Raw genomic sequence first — 21381 nt, forward strand, 5'->3', positions numbered from 1 at the left:
TCCTTTTGGCATGGGAGAAGGGTTTTTAAACAAGAATGAACATTACGTTGACTTATGGACAACTGTTGGAACATCAACAGTGACCAAGTTATTGCAGACCCCTCCAGGGATGACAAAGTTGCCAGAATCTTCCTCTGCATCCTCTTCCACAACAGCAGCAGCTTCCTCATCTTGGACGGTGTGGATGAACACACCACCCTGAAACAGCCCATGCTTGTTGAAAGTGCCCGAAGAATACCCTATGCCAGGCCGGGACTTATTGTCTTCCATCTTGATCATTTGTCCTAAACCAGTAGTTGTGCCATGCTCAATGGCCAACTTCGCATCATTGTAGGATGAAAATGAAGAAGTTCCTTTCGTAGAAGGCTCAGCAATAGATAAGGCTTGGAACGACGTCCCAACCTCATCCTCAGCATCGATATAAGAAAAAGAAGACAGATGGCTAACCAAGAGAGCCTTCTCTCCCCCTACCACCACCAGCTTTTTGTTCTTGACAAATTTCAATTTCTGGTGTAGGGTGGATGCCACGGCGCCTGCCTCGTGAATCCATGGTCTGCCCAACAGACAACTATATGATGGGTGGATATCCATGACCTGAAAAGTGATATGGAAATCACTTAGTCCAATCTTGACTGGGAGTTCAACCTCACCAATCACAGTCTTGTGGGATCCATCAAAAGCTTTTACGACCACTCCACTCTTCCTCATGGGAGGCCTCTGGTATGACAATCTAGCCAGAGTGGACTTTGGCAACATATTCTGTGATGATCCAGTGTCTACCAGCACATTAGACATGGCATCATCTTTACAGTTCATTGAAATGTGAAGAGCCAAATTATGGTTTCTTCCTTCCTCAGGGAGATCAGCATCACAGAAACTCAAATTGTTACAAGCGGTAATGTTTGCAACAATACTGTCGAATTGTTCTATTGTGACATAATGATCTACATACGCCACATCCAACACCTTCTGCAGAGCTTCTCGGTGTGGTTTTGAGTTCATCAACAAAGATAGCACAGAGATCTTTGATGGCGTTTGTAGAAGTTGATCTACAACGTTGTATTCACTCCTTTTGATGAGCCTCAGCACCTCATCACAGTTCTCTTTTATCATGCCATTCTGGCCAGTAGGGACAGGAAGTTTAATAGCGGCGGCAGGTCTATTAGCAACAAGTGCTGGATTAGAAGAAACAGCGGAATTTCCAACTGGACGAACAACACAATCAGCAACATCAACCCTTCTAGTGTCAGTCTGGGGTTTCGGCGGAGCCGAGAAAACGCGACCACTACGGGTCAGGCCGCTGACATCAGCGATGTTAACAACAGAGGTAGAGGGCAGGGGCACCTCCTTCCCATCTTCCAATGCCACAACATTGTAACGATAGGGGACAACTTTATTAGAAGAATATGGCACAGGGCCAGTTGGTTTGATTATGAGAGAGGGAGAAGCCTTCTGCTTGCTGCCATCATATCAGATGACAACAGGCTCTGGGATCCTTAATACTGGTGATATCACATTAACTTCATCATCCCCATCGCGATTCTGAAAGTATTTCAATTACACCTTCATCCAGCATTTCTTGGATGTCTTTTCGGACTTGGCGACACCCCCTCTGATTGACAGTGCAGACACGGCATCTGTCATGGTCATGCTCGTAATGACTGTATTCACACAACAGTATGTGCATCTCGACCAAGTATTGTCGGATATGGCTGACATATCGGACCTTATATTTACCAGGGCAGCCCTGGACCATGTTGACAGTAGACTTCCCATGCTCGGGCAATGGGTTCTTCTTGACGTTAGGACATACGTCCTCGAAAAACAATATACCGCTTCTAACAAGGTCTTAAACCTTGGTCTTCAGCGGGTAGCAGTTCTCCACATCATGTTCGGGGGCACCGGAATGATAAACACAATGAAGCTCTGGCTTATACCACCATTGAGGGTTGGTAGGTATAGTCGGTGGGTCACGTGGAGTGATCAGTTTTCTCTCTATCAAAGAGGGATAGAGCTCTGCATTGGTCATGGGAATAGTATCAAAACTGACCCTCTTCCTATCATAGCTTGTACTGGTCTGATTATTGTTTCGAGGTTGGTAGGCCTGCTGTTGAGGATGGTGCTGTTGTTGTTGATATTGTTAATGTTGCTGTTGTTGGTTATTATTATGTTGATAGTGCTGGTTTTCTCTGAAAACAGGTGCTATATAAGCCACCTGATGCTGGTTACCGGCGGAACGCACGGTCTTCCTCTTCACAGAGGGTCTTTTGGATTTCACATGGGAGGTCACAGCATGTGCCTCTCCATCTTTCTTCTTTCCAAACGCCCCGTATCGTTTGGCAGAAGAGCCTTCTTCTTTAGTCACACGTCCTTCCCTAACTCCTTCCTCCAAACGCATCCCCATATTCACCTTCTCGGTGAAGTCAGAAGGAGCGCTGGCAATCATCCGCTCATAATAAAATGAGCTCAAGGTCTTCAGGAAGATCTTGGTCATCTCTTTTTCTTCCAGCGGAGGCACAATCTGTGCGGGTAGTTCTCGCCGCCTCTGGCGTACTCTTCAAAAGTTTCCTTGTCCTTCTGGGACATGGCTCTTAATTGATCCCTATCGGGAGCCATATCCACGTTATATTTGTACTACTTGATGAAAGCTTCGCCAAGGTCATTGAAGGATCGGATGTTCACGCTGTCCAAACCCATGTACCATCTCAGGGAGACACCGGACAGGCTGTCCTGGAAATAATGAATGAGGAGCTGATCATTGTCGGTCTGAGTCGACATCTTCCTCGCATACATAACCAAGTGGCTGAGAGGGCAAGTATTTCCCTTGTATTTTTCAAAGTCAGGTACTTTGAACTTTACAAGGATCTTGACATTGGGAACGAGGCAAAGTTCAACAGCAGACTTGCCAAAGAGGTCCTTCCCTATGAGAGTTTTGAGTTCCTTGCGAAGCTCAAGGAACTGATCGTTCATAGCATCCATCTTTTCATACACATCTGGGCCCTCAGATGGCTCAGAGTGATAGATGGTGTCGTCTACTCTTGGCATAGTATGCACGACCGGAGGTGGAACAAAAAGGATCGGGCTAGATATCGGCAGAGAAGCAAACATTGGGGCAAGACCCTCAGGAACAAAGCTTGCGGGCATCCCCCAGGGAAACCCGACTGGCATAGCAGTTGGCGTAAAATGGGCACTGGCAGCAGACACTGTTGAAGAGGCAATCTCAGAGATGACTGTCCTCTGGGGAGGAGTTGAAGGCGTTGGAGTAGACTGGCATTGGGCGGCCAAGAAGGACTCCATGAGGGCAGTCAATCTTGCCACTTCCTCCTTCAATTCTCTGTTTTCTTGCTCTAAGTGATCCATCAGTCTTGAAGAGTTGGCTCTGGTGTAGTACCGGTGAGTCAGCTTGTCTTCAAAGTAAATGAAGAACACAAAGTTAGACCATTGAACAAGAAGCCTGGAGCAAAACCTGCTTATGCACATCATGCATGCAATGCTTGTGCATATGATTTATTTTTTAGTCAGAGGAACTTTAGAGTCCTATTCGCAAATATTGAAAATATTAATCATTTAGACATATATGGAAATATCATATCAATAATATATGGCAAAATTTTACACCAAAGAAGTACAATCTTGGTAACCAAATACGAGAGAGAAGGAAAATGAACATCCTATGGAACCCTATAAACAATCGTCTAAAGCTTTGGAGACCGGAAGATAAGTTGCACGAAGCCTCTTCACCTCTCTCTCATAGGCTGCCTCCATATTTGCCTTCTCTTTGGCGAGTTGATCGTACTTCCTCTTCCAAAACTTGGAAGACTGAGGAAGAAGAGAAGTCACCACATCATCAGGCTCATCGATAACCTGATGCTCAAGAAACTCTATCAATGCATCCTTCTCTCTAAGCTGCTGAAGTAGCTCCTCTCGTTCACGGATCCAAGCATGTGAACAGTCTTCATCTCTCGACTCCTCTACTCCTTGGTTAGGGAGAGTTGAAGGCCCAACCATAACCAAAGGTGTAGGTCTCGGATACTCATAAGGCATAAGGTACTCAGAATCTCTCCTCCTAACCCACGAGGTATAGGGTTCCAAAGCAATACAGTTCTTCGGACCAAGCTCTTTCCTTCCCTTCTTATGAATCTTGCGCCAAGCGCGGACCATCCTGCCCTTCAAGCCTTGGGGATCTTTACCCTCTTGAAAGAACACACCTTCTAACAGAATGTTATTAGGTTTATCCTTTAAGGGGAACCCAAGCTGACGACGTGCTAAAATAGGGTTGTAGTTAATCCCACCACATGTACCAAGAAGAGGCACATTGGAGAATTCACCATAAGAGTCAATAATCTGCACACCATCATATACACGGTTGTACCAAAAGATATCATCATTAGTGAGAGACATAAGCCTCGTGGACCACCGTAGACATCCTTTGTTCTCCTTGAAGGTGACCGTCTGTGGCAAGTGTGAAATAAACCACTTGTACAACAGAGGCAAACAGCACACAATGGTACCACCACCCTTTGCATTCCTCATATGCAAAGAAAAATAAGTGTCACCTAACAGAGTCGGAACGGGATTAAGAGTAGAGAAAATCCTAATAGCGTTCACATCCACAATCTTGTCGATGTTGGGGAATAACACTAGCCCATAGATGAGAAGTACAAATATGGCCTCAAAGGCGTCCTCACCCATGGCCTTCCTATATAAAGTAGCTTGAGAAATGAGGAACTCAGAAGGGAGACCTTGAATTCCATCTTTGGTAGTCATATGAGGGCCAACCAGAGATTCATCTATATGCAACAGATCAGCAATCTCTTGAGAGGTATGGATCCTCTCCAAGCCACTGAGCGACAATTGGTCTAGAATAGGTATACCCACAAGATAGGCATACTCCTCAAGCGTGGGCAAAAGTTGGAAATCCAGAAATGTGAAGCAACGGTACAAAGGATCATAGAACTGCACCAATACACTCATCAGACCTTCATCCACCTGAGTAGCAAGAATAGACAGAAGCTTCCCATGACGAGCCTTGAACTCCAAGGGATCTAATACATAGGATGTCAAACTCCTTAACTCTTTCAAGTCGGGTTGTCTGAAACTGTACTTGTTTGTATTCCTTCTTTGTCTATCCATGTCTGAAAATTTGCAAATAGACCTCTTAAGTTCCTTGAAAATTTTCTCATTGTTGATGATATGGATGCAAATGGATGCATGAATGCATGGATGCAACAATCACACTCAAGGATCAAGCAAAGCACACCACACAAAGGTCATGGGATGGACCAAGTCATCCTTAATATCAATCATCCATTTTGGTGGATTATGGTTTGCACCTTATCAACACCCAAGTTCCATTGATATTAAGGATATACAAGAACGAATCGACCATGAATCAAAGGTTTGTTGCAAGTCACGAGCATGGAGTCTTGGTTAAGAACCACCCAAAGGGAGTGTACTAGGGTTTAAACCTGCCAATCATGTTCTACAAGAGGTTCCCATAGTCATCATCCCATCTTTCGGATATTATCGGATAAACGACTACTCGTATTCCAAAAATATTCTCAAGAGAGACTCTTATGAGTGTAGTATCACGTAACAATCGTATCAAATCTTACACTTGAACGACCTTTGCACTACATCCTAAGAAATAGGCCAAGATGGGATTGGTAAACTAAGGTCCTTGGCTTCTAAGGTATATATTGGAAAGAGTAATGCCTAACCACGACTACTCGTGTGACATTATTGATCCCAACATGACCTCCACCAAGTGAATGGGCTTGCAAGTCAACTTGCTAAGGAATAACTGCACACAAGTTGACAAGACTATGCCATTCTCCTATCCTAAGTGCACTCGAGTTCGGGTATAAAACTCATCTCACAAAGATCACCAAGCATACAAGCAATTAATATATCAAGCAATTCATACATTACATACAATACAATAATCCCAAATTGCACAAAAAATATGTCATCAAAATAATATACAATACAATACAACAAATGTGAAAAGTAGGCAAAATCCACTAGGCAAATATTCCCCAGCAGAGTCGCCACTTTTCTGTAGCGGAGTATTCGTTACCTTTAGATTTATTGACTAAATCAAAAGTAAATCATACAAATCGAGTCCCCACCGCACTTCTATTTAACCAAAGGAAAGGTTAGAAAGCGAATGAAAACCGAGAAGTTTTATCAAATCAAAAACTAATAAAAATGTCAGAGATCGGGGTAAGGGGGTTGGTTATGCAATGGGAAGGTTTTAAGCACCCAAAACATCCTAGGTACTCCTAGGGAGCCCTTTTCACAACTCATTGTAAGGTAGGTTGGTATTTGTGAAAATTATTTGTGCAAACATGATTGGGGGGTGAGAGAAGAATGTACAAATTATTTACAATTTTGTGTTTGAATGGATAAACCCACTGCCTACGTACCATCTTAAAAAAGATTAGGATCAAGACCTCGTAGTTCGGGATAAAAATCTCAAAACAAGATGGTGAATTGATTGGTCCAAAAGCCTTCAGGTCTTTTGTTATCCAAGGGAGAAAACTCAACCTAAAACCATAAATCCACCATGTGAGGATAGCTTCAACATGCTAGTGAGGGGTTAACTCTATAATAAGCATGGAAGACTCATTTTCCATCACTAAGGATATAGGTGAGCATTATATCAACCTCAAGGATAACTCAAACCTAATAGCTATGGTTTATACAAAAAGCTTTGGCAAGAAGTGGCCATTGAAACCACAAAAACATTTGAATGAGTTATATTTACCAATGAAAAGTATTTACAAAATATGGTCAAAGTTGACTTAAGATTCAATTCAAAATAAGTGTTATGAAAAGAAAGTTTGAAAATCAAAAGCATAATGTTTAGGTTTCTAATTTTTGAAAACAAATGTTAATGTTTGCACAAAAGTTTTGGCTTGGGTTAGAGTGGAGGGAAGAAGAATAATGGCTAAGTCCTAAACACACAAAGATGAAGGAAAAGAAATAAGACCACAATTGGAGTTCCTTTCTTGAGATCATAGTGATGATCCAAGTAGCTCCCATCCTTTGGAATAAGCAAGCAAATAAGCAAATACTCAAGCAATCAATCAATCAAGGAAGCTCTTAGGAATCTTCCAATGGCTCTTGTATCTCTCACTTTAGATGCACATGACAATGGCTCTTCAATTTGGCTCAAATAGGAATCCCTAGCACAAGAACACACACATCAAAAAGTTCTATAATGCAAACAAAGAATGGACAAGAGTGAGTTTAGAGATTAGGTCCTTCCAATTCATCTTCCATATTAAGTCCTTTTTACTCCATTTTTTGCATAGGGAATGTCCTAAAGTCTAAGTCCTTTTGTCCATTTGCATTTGGTTCACAACAATCAAAACAAAACACAAGCACAATAGTATATACACAATTATGTGCTCAAGTGAGCAAAAGGCAAATTGCATTAACATAAACATGTGCTCAAATGAGCAAAGGGAAAAAGCAAATGAATAATATGTACAAGAATATTAAATTGCATTAATGTAAAGTGCAAGAATTAAAAGTTAGTGGTCAATAGTTAGAGTTAGTGTGCCATAAGGCAATTTAGCGCTATGTTAAGCAATCGTAAGTGGACTAATATAGTAGTCACACCTATCTGAGGCCGGTCAATAAAAATATAGGCAACAAACAAGTTAGAGATCTTGATCAGTAAATCAAGCTCCTACAACTTGCCATGCCAAAAGAAAGACGAGAAATGATCTTGTATTGATTTAGGTTTTCATGCTTGATTAGGAAGCAACATATCCTTAATTCAAAGCCATTCACTTGATCTTTGGATCAAGATGAATTAGATTTGAATCAAGGAAGGTTAAACCTCCCATACATCAAGGCTAACCACCAATCTTTAACTCATTGATCAAAAAGAAAAAAAAAGATGAAGAAGAAGATGGATAAGAATGTACATTAATGGAATTCAAATGAAGTAAGCAAATTGCATTGACCAAAGACAAATGGAATCAAGGGCAAACACTAGTAAACAGAAGCAAAATGAAACTTAGAAGTCAAGAAACAAATAAAATATTTTTGGTATTTTTCAAAATTAGAATAATACTTGAATTAAAATAAACAATTAAAGGTCAAACTTCAAATCCATCTCAAATCAACTTTGAAAAGTCCAAATGGATCATCCTAAGTTCAACAAGGTCAAATAAAGTTTGACAAAAAAGTTTCAGCATTTTTAGAAACCAGAAACTATTTTTAATCAATTAAAATGCATAAAAAATAACCTAATTGAATTAAAATCTCCAATAAATCTCAATTCAATTAATAAATTGATGAGAATATTTTTCATAAATCCATCATCATTCAAAGAGGTTAAGAAAATATTTTTATATTTTTTGAATATTGAAAACTATTTAAAATGAATTAAAAATAACCAAAAAAGAGAAAATTCATAAAAAAATATCAAATGATAAAATAAAAAATATTAAAAATCATTTTTAGAAACTAGAAATTAAAAGAGAAATAATGCAATTGGTCTCATATTTTTTGGAATTAAAATGAAAGAGTTATGATTTTTTGAAATAAAATGAAATAAAAGAAATAAAAGAAATTAAAATCAGAAAAAGAAAAATAAGAAAATATGTGGTGCGTTGGATCCAGGCTCATTAATTAAGCTGGCACATCCAAAGGCCAAGGCATACACGCGCACCAAACACCTTGGTCAATGAGAAACACAAGGCCATTAAAAAAGTCATAACAATGAAGAGTGGAGATTAGATATGGAGAATGCATCGCACGACTCAGATTTGATATGGCAAACAGACGGCGGTGTACACCACTCTCTTCTCCGGCGAGCTCATCAGCGCTGGTGAGAGTTGCAGACATGGCAATCTCAACCAAATGAAGCGATTTATACATCAATGGAAAGTTGGGGTGATGTACATCACCCTTGTATCATTTATTCTCACTCTAGATCTCCATGGGAAGAGAAATCAGAGGTGGAAAATGATGGTGTTCAACTTGAACTCAATGGATTCTCAAAATTAAAAGCATAGTGTAATTGCCTCTGATGAGAGGACTTCAGCCAAACCAATAAATAAAAGAAACAAGCTACAATCAGTGTGTTTTGAAGAAGAAAAGTTTGTGTATCAACCTTGGAAATATGGATCTATGGAGAACAATTCCTCTTAGCTATTGATTGCAGTGTGATCTAGAGATGAAGATGAAGCAAGGCCAAGGAATTTTGAGTCTGATAATCAACCAATGTAGTTGAAAATCAGATCTGAAATTTTGAAATGAAAGAGTGAATTCCTTTAGGTATGGCTATGGAGTGAGTTGTGCAGCATAACAGGCGCCTTCAGGTTGTCGAATTATAAAGCCTAGCACTCTTATTTATAGCAAATGGCAAGGAAATGCATGAAATTTTCATGTGCATGAATGAAGAGGGCCTCCATGCATGGGCATGTACAGGCGCATGGAGGGTCCAAATCCTATTGGTTTGGCAAGCTTAACATCAGCAAAGAAGTTTTGGACATGCAGATGAGATGTAATTGGATTATGCAATGAGTTTGAATCAAGTTTCCATAATTGTACCAAATTCTTCTCCTCTTCGAAAATGCCTCTTCCAAAAATAAAACATGGCCTTATGGGTAATGGTTGGAAAGCTCTTGACATGAGGATCAATTGTTATGTTGGATAAAAATTCATTTGGGAATGGGAAATTAGTGAAAATTGGTCATAAAGTTCAATGTGCAAAACATGTGTATGTGAAAATTTCCAAAATGGGCCAACTTCAAGCCCTTCTATTTCAATGATGCAAAATCCGATCCTTAAACATAAAAGTTGTATATCGTTTCAAGACAATAAATTTGGACTCCAATTTTGTATCATTTGGATTTTTGATGAGAAAGTTATGGGCATTTGAAGTTGGACTTTTTCACATTTCAATGCCTTTGGTCCAAAGTGACCTATAATGTTTTGCATTATCACATGTAGTTCTTTTAGGATTATGAAATTTTTTTCAACATAACAAATGAAGTATACAACTTAAACTTTCCAATTAATTTTATCCAACCTAGAAATCATAAATAATGAATGAGTTATGTCCTTGGGAAGTTGGCCCAATATTAGGGTTTTAGTCAAAATGACCTATAATGTTTTGAAATGGATGATGACATTTCAAGCTTCAAATAAATTTTTGATGAACATGAAAGTTGTTCATATGGTTCTTAAGAACATTTTTTGTCTTTGGGTCATCTCCATTTGACAAACACATTATAAGTTAGGTCTCAGTGTACTTCAAAATAGTCAGATGAATTGACTGATCAACTTCTCAAGTCCACACATCAAATCTTGATGAAATGATGATTGATGACATTAAAATGAGCTCAAATATGCATGAAATTATGAATTAAATAACTTCCCTTGATTGTATTTGATCATGGGTTGAGGTTGCTTCATGAGCAAGGCACAGTTGATGCACAGATGAATTAGGGTTTCCTTGGGAAAGAATCCTTAAGCCCTTTGGTTTGATTTGATCAAATTGACAAATTGAGATACTTGGGAGGCATATATGATGATTTACAGCTTTGTTAACCATTGTCATGCTTGCTTTCACCTTCACCTGGTCATTCTTTGAGCATAAGGGCCTCCTAGGAGCCTTAGATCACATGATTGCTCAAGCTGCAAAACAAAACAAGTTAGTGACATATTTTTGTGCTTTTGGTTAGTAAACAAATTAAGAAAAGCAATAATATACAATTCAAGCATGCTTGGTGGTCTCAAACCAACTCAACAAGTTCCCACCCAAAGGTAAGGAGCCAAGATGCTATGATCCTTGAGGCAAATGCAAAATGCAATGATATGAGGCCGTGAGGGATCTTAGGGTTAAAATTAGGGTCTTACACATACCTTAGGTCTTTGGGTAGTGTTTTAAGTTCTACATAAGGTTTCTTTGGGCATGTCATTGGATTGGGTGTTAGTGCTAGACATTCCCTCAGACTGTCATCTACATATGGCTCACGCCAATTATCGTCTTCGAATATAGGAGGCGCTAGAACCTTTAGTACTTCAGTATACTTAGATGGTTCCCTCTCCATTTCTTTCACACATTCGTCGATGACGTCTAAGAGACAATGTGAATCTTCTAAAGCTGGCGCCTGTAAGAATTGAGCTAAAATAAATTCGAATTTTTCTTCACCAACTTCAAATGTTAGCCTTCCTTTCTTCACATCTATGATGGCTCCAGCTGTGGCTAAAAAGGGTATTCCTGAAATAATAGGGATGTGAGAATCCTCATTTATATCCATTATTACAAATTCGATGGGAATATAGAATTGACCTATACAAACGGGAACGTTCTCTAGCATACCTACGGGAAACTTAATAGAACGGTCTGCTAGTTATAGAGAAATGTTTGTTGGTCATAGTTCTCCTAAATTTAGTTTCTTGCATATGGATAAAGGCATTAAACTAACACTGGCTCCTAAGTCGCATAGAGCCTTGTCTATGATAAACTTTCTGATTACACAAGGTATGGAAAAACTTCTTGGGTCTTTCAACTTAAGAGGCATATTGTTTTGAATAATAGTGCTACACTCAGCAGTAAGCAAAAATGTTTCATTATTCTCAAGCTTTTTCTTATTAGATAAGATCTCTTTAAGGAATTTAGCATATGAAGGCATTTACGTGATGGATTCTGTGAATGGTATAGTGATATTAAGCTGCTTCAGAAGTTCTATGAGTTTCTTAAATTGTCCTTCATTTTTAGACTTAGCAAGTCTTCGAGGATAAGGTACAAGTGGTTTGTATGGCGGAGGAGGTACATAATGTGTATCTTTCTCTGCGGCCTCTTCTCTTTTGTCTTCCTTTCCATTTTCGGTTGGTTCGTTTACCTTTTCAGTTCCTTTACCAAAGTTTTGATACATGGCTGGATTTTGGAGTCTTGGGTCGACTGGTCCATCTAATTATGTCCCACTTCACAATGTGATAACATTAGCATAACCTTTTGGGTTTGGTTGTGGTTGACCAGGAAATACTCCAGATGGGGCTACTATTGTTGCTTGTTGTTGGGCTACTTAGGAATTTTGGGTTTCTAACATTTTGTTATGGGTAGCCATAGCATCAAGCTTACTTGACATTTGCTTCATCAGTTCACTAGTATGAGCATTTTGATTTATGAAATCTTTGTTTTGTTGAGCTTGAGAATTCATAAAGTTCTCCATCATGATTTCTAGATTTGACTTTCTAGGTGCTTGTGGAGCAACAGGGGCTCCTTTTTTATAACCAAGTAGAATAGTAGGTGTTGGGTTTGGAGGAAACAAAGCATTGTTATTTTTATAAGAAAAGTTCGGATGATTTCTCCAGCCAGGATTGTAAGTGTTAGCATATGGGTTTCCTTGAGCATAGTTTACTTGGTCGGTAGGAATACCAGCCAATAATTGACAATCATCATTAGTGTGCCCAGGGGTTCCACATAATTCATAGTTTGGTGTTACTACATCTACGGTAGTTGCTGGTGTTATGGTTAAGCTTTCGATCTTTTGAGTAAGTGCATCCACTTTAGCATTGACGCGGTCTATGCCATTAACTTCGTACATTTCGCCTTTCGGAGTTGGTTTTTCGATAGCAGCGCGTTCACCTCCCCATTGGAAATGATTTTGAGTCATGTTCTCGAGGAGTTCATAGGCTTCATCATATGGTTTATCCATTAAAGCACCGCCAGCTGCTGCACTTAAATTTATCTTAGTGTTGTACAACAGACCATTGTAGAAAGTATGGATAATCAGCCATTGCTCAAGTCCATGGTATGGAAAAGTCTCATCATGTTCTTGTATCTTTACCAAGCATCAAAAAGAGATTCATTATCTTTTTGCTTAAATCCATTGATTTGATCTCTTAGCATAGCCGTATTGCTTGGTGGAAAATATCGGGCTAAGAAAATTTTCTTCAACTCGTCCAATATGGTTATATAGTTCGAAGGTAGAGACTGGAGCCAAGCTCTAGCTCTATCTCTTAAGGAAAAAGGGGAAAAACATAGTCTTATTGCTTCGGGGCTGACACCATTCGCTTTTATTGTGTCTGCGTACTGCACAAACACTGATAAGTGAAGGTTCAGATTGTCTGTAGGACTAACACATAACTGGTTCTGTTGTACGGCTGACAACAACAAAGGTTTTAATTCGAAATACTTAAGAGGACAGTTTTGTGGTCCTTCAGCCAAAAATGTTATCTGCATGAGAATGGCGAACGCCATTAGGGAAATGCTGAATGCCATTTCCTAGATCATTAAATGACGTGGCAAGCTAGGATAATGGTGAACGCCATAAGGACACGGCGAATGCCATATCAACAGAATGGGCAAAAACTTGCTCTTTTGCTGCTCTTTTGCTCCTTTTTCGATTTGCTTTCAAATCCGCACTGAATCTAGCTGACAACTGCAAAACAAATAAAAATGAACTAAAAGGTGATAAAACATATTGATATAAAGAGGAATAACATGCGACATAAGCCTAAAAACATGATACGATTTCCCGTTATCACTGGGTACCATGACTGATGTTTCAGCTAAGCTGCTAAGGATGTTTGTAACATAAATCATATTATCCTTACGTACCCAATTTTTGGGTCCTCTCTTGTTAGTTTTCCCAGACTTTCTTACAACTTTGGATTTTTTAGCAGAAGGATAATTATGGGGAATTTATGCATGATACTTAGGTTTCAGAACTGAGTTCTTATCCTTTGTATGTTTCCGTGTCCGTGCAGAAATATCAAGCTCAGTGCCAGCAGACACAAAATACACATAGAGAGGTTTTGGGTTTACCTTCTGACTTTCGTCAAGTTTTATAGTTTATGTACAACCTAAACATTTCTTGCCATTTCTGCTAACTCCATAGATCAAGGAAACCATTTTGCTTCTATTTATGCTTTTAGCTAGAAAGTATTGGAATGCTCTGTCATATCTAGTGATGCAATCAGTACCAGAAGCTTTTAAGATTATTTCCTCCTCTAACTTTGAAAATTTGATTTTCAAAGCAGAGTTGTTACTTTCTAAAGAAAATATTTTTTCATTTAGAGAGGAAATATGTTTCTCAAGCTCACTCCGAGTTTCAGAGGCAACTACTTGGACTTGTTTAAGGTTCTTGTATTTACTCTGAAGACTCTGGTACTTTTCTAGCATTTTAGAGAGACATGATTCAATATCAGAACGAGATAGGTTAGAAAATACCTCTTTAAAATGGGAGTCGTAATCTAATTCTGATAATACCTTGTATTCTGATTCTTTAGAACCTGTGGGATCATTTGTAGTTGCCATCAGTGCAACGTTGGCTTTTTCTTTGTCAGAATCTTCGTCTTCAGATTCTGAGTCATTCCATGTGGCCATCAACCCCTTTTTGCCTTTGGAAAAATTATTTTTAGGCCTTCTGTCCCTTTTCAGCTTAGAACAATCATTTTTGTAGTGGCTGGCTCCTTGCACTTGGAGCAGATAACTTCTTTTCCAGAACCTTGCTTCTTCTGTCCAGAAGAAGAATCAAAATGACCAGCAGTCCTTCTGGCTCCTATAAACTTTCCTTGACCATTTTCATGTGCTTCTAGAGTCTGTTGACTCTCTTTGAAATTAGAGACAACTCATCATCATCTTCTGAGTCTTCATTAGATCCTTCTGATTCTTCCTCAGTTTGATAGGCTCTTGTCTTCTTAGGCTTCGACTTTAGGGCAATGGATTTACCTCTCTTATGAGGTTCATCTTCTTCGAGCTCAATCTCGTGGCTTCTTACAGAAATAACAAGTTCTTCAAGACTGATATTGTTGAGATCATTTTCCAACTTCAAGGCAGTTACCATAGGTCTCCATTTTTTGGGAAGACTTCTAATAATCTTATTGACATGGTCAGTTGTAAAGTATCCTTTGTCCAGAACTTTCAGTTCTGCAACAAGCATCTAAAACCTTGAGAACATAGTCTCAACAGTTTCATCATCTTCCGTTTTGAATGCCTCGTACTTCTGGATTAAGGCAAAGGCCTTTGTCTCCTTTACTTGAGCATTTCCCTCATGAGTCATCCTCAGAGAGTCAAAAATGGATTTGGCAGAATCTTTGTTTGTTATCTTCTTATACTTCGTATAAGAGATAACATTAAGCAATATGGTTTTGGCCTTATGATGATTTTTGAAGTCTTTCTTCTGTTGATCAGTCATAGCACTTCTTGCTATAATATTTCCTTCAACGTTCACCGGGTGAATGTAGCCATCGACTACAAGATCCCGGAGATCAACATCGTAACCAAGAAAGAAACTTTATATTATATCTTTCCAATAGTCAAATTTATCACCATCAAAGATTGGTGGTTTTGCACTGTAGTGATCTCTTTCATTATTGTTAATAACGTAACCAGCGGCCATTGTTTCTCACACAAACTGGATTTGTACTGAACACGATGAGGTGTTGATAAACCTTTTATCATAATCAAAATTGGAGCTCTGATACCAATTAAAGGTGTGAAAAACACAAGAAATGGGGGTTTGAATTGGGTCTTACAAGCAAAAGCTTTTTCCAAAACAAGAACACACCATTAACAAGTTAATAACAACGAGATAGAAATACAAGTATTTTTATCCTAGTCTGCTTGAAACTCAAAGCTACTCCAGTCCACCCGCCAAGGTGATTTTACCTTATACACAAGGACTTAATCCACTATAATCAACAGATTACAATAATCACAAAGAATAACCTTCTTTATCTTCTCAAGGATCTAACTATACCCTAGTCTCCTTAAGGACTCGCAAAGAACAACCTTTTTTGTCTTCTCAAGGAATCAAACGAAAAATTTGAATAATATGTTGTGTGTTACAAGATGCTTCTATACAAGCAGATTTTACACAAATGAATAAACAAACACTTAAAGAAAAGTTGTGTATAAAATAAAATGATAGCTTTTCACAAAGAAATACACTTGCCAAAATATTGTGTCACCGGAGTTTTCTTCAAGTCTCCAAGTCTCACTTATATAGCATAAGAAGAACACCGTTGGAGGGTAGAAAGGGAAAAGCTCATAGAGCAACTGTCCACTGTTGGATGGGAGATGAGTGATATTGCATATTATCCTTCGCCCACAAAAGTAGTGACAGCTGTGATGTATAGTACTATCCTTGCCCATAAAATCAGGTAGTGGAAAGGATGTTTGATTTGTACTATGTACTGTTTGATCATGTTCCCATTTGATCTTATCTTCAAGTCCATTGGATTTTGATGAAAGTCGATGAAGCATGAAATGAAGAAACAAAAAGTTGGATTCAGAATCTTTAGAGTCTTCAGAATCTTCAGTAAGAACCTTGATAACTTCAATCGTCTAGCTTGAGATCTTTAGAATCTCCAGCTACATAACACAACTTCAGAAGCTTGCCTTTCTTCAGAAGTTTTGTGATCAGAGTCAGATCCAGAAGCATGAACTGAGAGATCATTGCAGCAGCAACATAGTGTCTCCTCAGAAGTGAATCAACACAGAAGTAGAAAGATCATTGCAACAACAATATTGAACATCTATCAAAACTTCTAATAGTTGGCGCAGACGCATATTTGGAACATATTATTCAGAAACTGATGACGTTGCGCGTCATATATTCAGAATCATAACTGGCTGTTAAAGCTAACAATAACAGACCATTATGGTACCAAATTGTTCTCACACAAATACAATATTGTTATCATCAAAATTCAAGGTATAGATGCAGAACTAGATCTTATTCTAACAGATTTAATATTAGAAAGTTTTTAAAGATTTTCTTTATAATTCTTTGGTATCTACGATTCTTGATCTAATATGTCATCTTTTCCCTTGTGATCTCTGTATAATCTTCATAGATCATTTCAAAGGAGTCTCACATTTCCTCAGCAGTGTTATAGTTAAAAAATATTTGCAATCTCTAATACTTAACATGATAATCATCGGGAACTTGACTTTAAAATAATGTTTAACTTTTTCTTTTCCCTCTATGGTCCATAAATCTCTTGGTTTATTCACTAGTTCATTATTTATGAAATGAGTGGGAGTAAAAGGACCATATACAATAGAATCCCAAACATCAATATCAATAGTTTCTAAAAATATTTTCATTCTTGTTTTCCATATGATATAAATTTCACCATGAAACAACGAAGGTTTGTTCAAAGGAAGACTTTTATTAAGAGAAGTGTTTGAAGTCATCATTCTACCTCCATAGATGATTAGTCTTATAACAAGAGTTAGGATTTGATTCCACTTGTTGACCAAGTGACTTCAAACACAAGAGGGATATGAATTGTGTTATTTAGTTTTTGAAATTTTTTCACAAAATGATTAATTTCAAGATATGAGAAGAATAAGAGATTAATCAATGGAAAATAAAATAATTCAAAATAAAATATAGAGATAGAATTATCACATAAGGAATTTATACTAGTTCTTTCTTAAATCACGCAGCCTAATCCATCCCTAAAGATTTTCTTCTTGAGATTTCTGCTAAAACACTTTGAGCTTTTGCATCAGGATCAACCCAACAACCTTCCTTGCACCAATTTTTTTGCCAAATTTAGGTTTAAACCTCAAATTCAAATATAAGGATACGAGAGAACTACACTCTTGACTAAAATTTCAAAACAACAATAGAATTATGAAGCTCTCAATATAAGTATTTCACTCTCTCAATACTAAAGAAATGCATAGTGAATAAAAAATTTATAAGAAGAGAATAAGTGATAAAGGAGATTAGTAAAACAAAAAAAATCGTGCTTTAGAAGTGAGCACGAGACTTCATTATATAGAAAAAAAAGTGGCATAAAAGGAAACAATCAATAGGTTCTGGCTATTTTCTAATGGATTAGCTTGAGACATTAATCAAGTATACCAAGAAAAAAAATACTTAAGCCAGGAGCCCGTTATAAATGATTAATAGGTTTTTAATTGATTATAATATGAGCTCACTCCTTACTTGATTAGATGAAATCTCGAATCGATTAGACAACGAGCTTCGATTTCCCGATTGGTCGGAATGCAACTTTAGTCGGTTATGTAAAGGTCAAAAGCATTTTTCAAGAGAACCACATAGAACCACATTATACAGAGTCTTACACATACATAAAGCTTTACAACATAGCTAGGAAATGAGATCAGTCAAGCAAAAAAAGAAATACCCACTAGAAGTTGATATCGTGAACCTCATCAAACACCTGGAGATAATCACAATTAATATCTTGATCACAAGGCTAGGCTCTGAAAGCAGGTACAATGCATTACTTCTTGATTTAGTAAATACATACACCAATTATGAGAGAATAGTACTAGACTGATCCTCACAACAAGGAGAAATGAGTGGCATGGAGAAAGAAGGTTATGCCCTAAACTTCGGGAAAGATGAAGGGATGGAGATGAGAAGAGATATGAAAGAACATGAGTATCCCCCTTGATAGCCTACACATGCCCATGAGATCCTAATGCAAAGAAAATCGACGTGAAAAAGATGCCACACTAATGAATAAAGTGGTAGCTAAGTTGTTTTTTTAAACATATTTCTAGCATTTATGTAAAAACTTACAATGTAATCTTTTCACTTTCAAGAAAATAAATTAGTTCTTCACCAAACTTCTTTTCTTTATCATCATAAAAAAGGAAGGTCCTCTATTAACTTGTGCAAAGTCTAAATCATAGATGACAAATGGGTGATGTCATAAACACCATGAGTGTACGACCTAAGAGTTCGAACCCCATTTACGAGAAGTCACTCGATGAAAGACTCCAAAGTAAATACATGCTCCCTTTCTTAGTAGCTGACCACTCCAGAGCGCAAGAGGTAAATTCCTATCACGTCGGCCTCGAACCAAGTCTTCGTGTCAAGCAACACCTTCCAAATAAATGTCAAGGTCACACCCCTCCCTTTTATCCCTAGAGTCAACATCTTTACTTTCTCAACTAGCAAATAGGGGTACTCGAATTATCGAACTTCGTCACCTATATCCATCAGAAGATTAGTCGACCCAATAAGTTTGTGAAAGAGCATGTCTCTCTCAATAACAAGTGCACTAAGATGCTATTTAAGCCTTTCTTTTTCATTTATAATGCACCCAACCATAACCTTTCCCTTCCTTGTGGCCCCAAAATCCAATAGAGCGGTAACGTTGTGTATTTGGTATGCCATTTTTGCCATCTCTTCTTGACAAATTACTTTTGATTTACTTGCAAAGCACATGTGCTCTTATCCATAGACATATGTACAAAGCTCTTTAACCGTTCTAGGATTAGGACATGCAAAAAACTAAAAAGACATAGTTAGTAAGGTCGCCAATGGAATCTCCTTATGACCAGACCTTCTTGGAACATACCTTTCATCTCGGGGTCTCTTAAATATGAGTTCACCAGGAGAAAAGTCCCATCGGCATCCCTTCTTTGTGAACTTTTGCCAACTCCTCTAAAAGATGACCTAAGGATGGTATTGCTTACTGGCCGACTCGAAGAAATTTATATTTGAACTTGATAACTTTTGGGGAGGGGGAAAACTTATACCTTAAGATACTCGGGCTAGGTAAGAACTAAGGGATTAAATTTATAAGAATGCTTTCAAAAGGGACCTCCTCTTTGGTCGGCATGATCGTAACATTTAATGGTGATGGTATATGCATACACACCTTTCTCATCTTGAAAATTTATTTGAGGAAGTCAATCTTATATGCAAGAAGAATCAAATGAAATTAATTAGAGCGTTCAATACTTAATGCTTACAAAAAAAGAGATAAACTTCTTGATACTACAAAAGATGTTACATATCTCCTCCTAGGTGGTCGCCTTCACTAGTAGGTGTGTCTCAATATATTGCCTCTTCTGCTTCTAAGACACAACAATAGAAGTTCCACACCCTCGACGAAGCCAAGACCTTCCCAGAAAGTTGTAAGTTTTTTCTTCAAATATGTATCCTCCTAAGACAAATATTGGGAAGATAAATTTATGTCTATGGCTCTGCCAAGAAATGGTTTTGACACTACAACTTAGGGAATTGGTCATACACCTTGAGGAACACCGAGTTAGGTCTCATAAATACTCTCATGAACAATCTTAGTGAGAGGTGTGACCAATAATATAGACCCTTGAATTTTTTCATGCTATCAACGTATACCTTAAAAATATTCTTACCTTGTCAGAGGGAGAGAGAACCTTGGTCCCATTTTGAATCGACTGAGGTACGTTGGATGTTGAAAAGACAAAAGAAAAGTGTTAAAGTTGACAACCCCATCCTATATTAACATTGGTATTGAAAGACTTTGACGTAAGCCCAACTCGCATGGTCCATTTGCAAAGAGGAAACTTCCATTTGGTTGAGAATCCCCTCCTTAAAATTGTTAAAGGAAATCCATAACCATATCTAAGAGAATATACATTTATGGCGAGGAAGAAAACACCTCTCATATTTACGACATGACCTCTTAAAACCCTTTAGGGGAACAACCTCCCTAGTCAGAGGAGGGACCTAACTTAGTGAAATCATTGTCCAAATCTCCTTTACCACTGAAGACCCAAATCATGTCCAATGTTTCTTGGTCCACCCATGATGGCTAATCTTATCCTCCAAATTCCCCTTTGTTCTGCCGGTTACCTAAATCCTTTATCACTTCACTGTCAACATATAAAAAGAGAAAAACAATAATTATAAGCACATGGTTGATATTCTATCCATTACATAACTTCATTATCAATTGGGTCACAACCAAAAGCGTGTTGGTGTGCCCTATTATTAGTTTAGGACTTCCGGTCTTGCTTGAAGTCTCCCACATGTTTTGGGTTGGTTAAAGGAAAATCTAGGAAAGAAAACCCCTTCGTGACTTATTTAAGATCAATTCCATCATAGGTACCCTCCCCTTGAACAACGCCATTAGCATTTGGGATTTTTATGACAACCACGCCAAGTATGCCAGCGAATGAAAAACAAGGTTGTAAAAGGAGAAATCAAGATTATTACCTTCAAGAACCCACACCTTCTAATACGCAATGAGATCGAATCACCTTAACTTCATGAATGTAGTCAAAATAGTGAAAGAAAGATTGGGAAAAAGGTGATTGAGAAGAAGGAGAACGTATGCACAATGGATTGAGCATAACTGTTGGAATAAGCAAAAAATAAGTGTTTAGCAAATGAGGAAGATGGGGGAAGATTAACTTTGCTCTTTGACGTTTATACATAGGTTACAACCGACCCCATGATCAGTGTCCAAATACCGAGTTAAGCAACAAAAAAATGCAACCAACAATCTAGATATGGCCTCGATATTAGTGTTAAACATGTGACTTCATGCACAAGAGAGGGGTGAATTGTGGAGGTTTAAAAAAATTTGGTTTAAAACAAATTCATTTGAAAATTAGAGTTTGAAATTTTTTTGTAAAAC

General features: G+C 38.1%; 1 non-coding gene across 1 annotated transcript; it reads left to right on the forward strand.

The window, feature by feature from the left end:
• The first annotated feature begins 12777 nt into the window (after nucleotides 1-12777).
• Nucleotides 12778-12883, forward strand: LOC127134218 (small nucleolar RNA R71). The gene has a single exon (XR_007807972.1). It is a non-coding gene; the product is annotated as a small nucleolar RNA R71 (small nucleolar RNA).
• The last annotated feature ends 8498 nt before the right edge of the window (nucleotides 12884-21381 follow it).

This window comes from Lathyrus oleraceus, chromosome 3, assembly GCF_024323335.1.
Source record: "Lathyrus oleraceus cultivar Zhongwan6 chromosome 3, CAAS_Psat_ZW6_1.0, whole genome shotgun sequence".
Classification (NCBI taxonomy): Eukaryota; Viridiplantae; Streptophyta; class Magnoliopsida; order Fabales; family Fabaceae; genus Lathyrus; species Lathyrus oleraceus.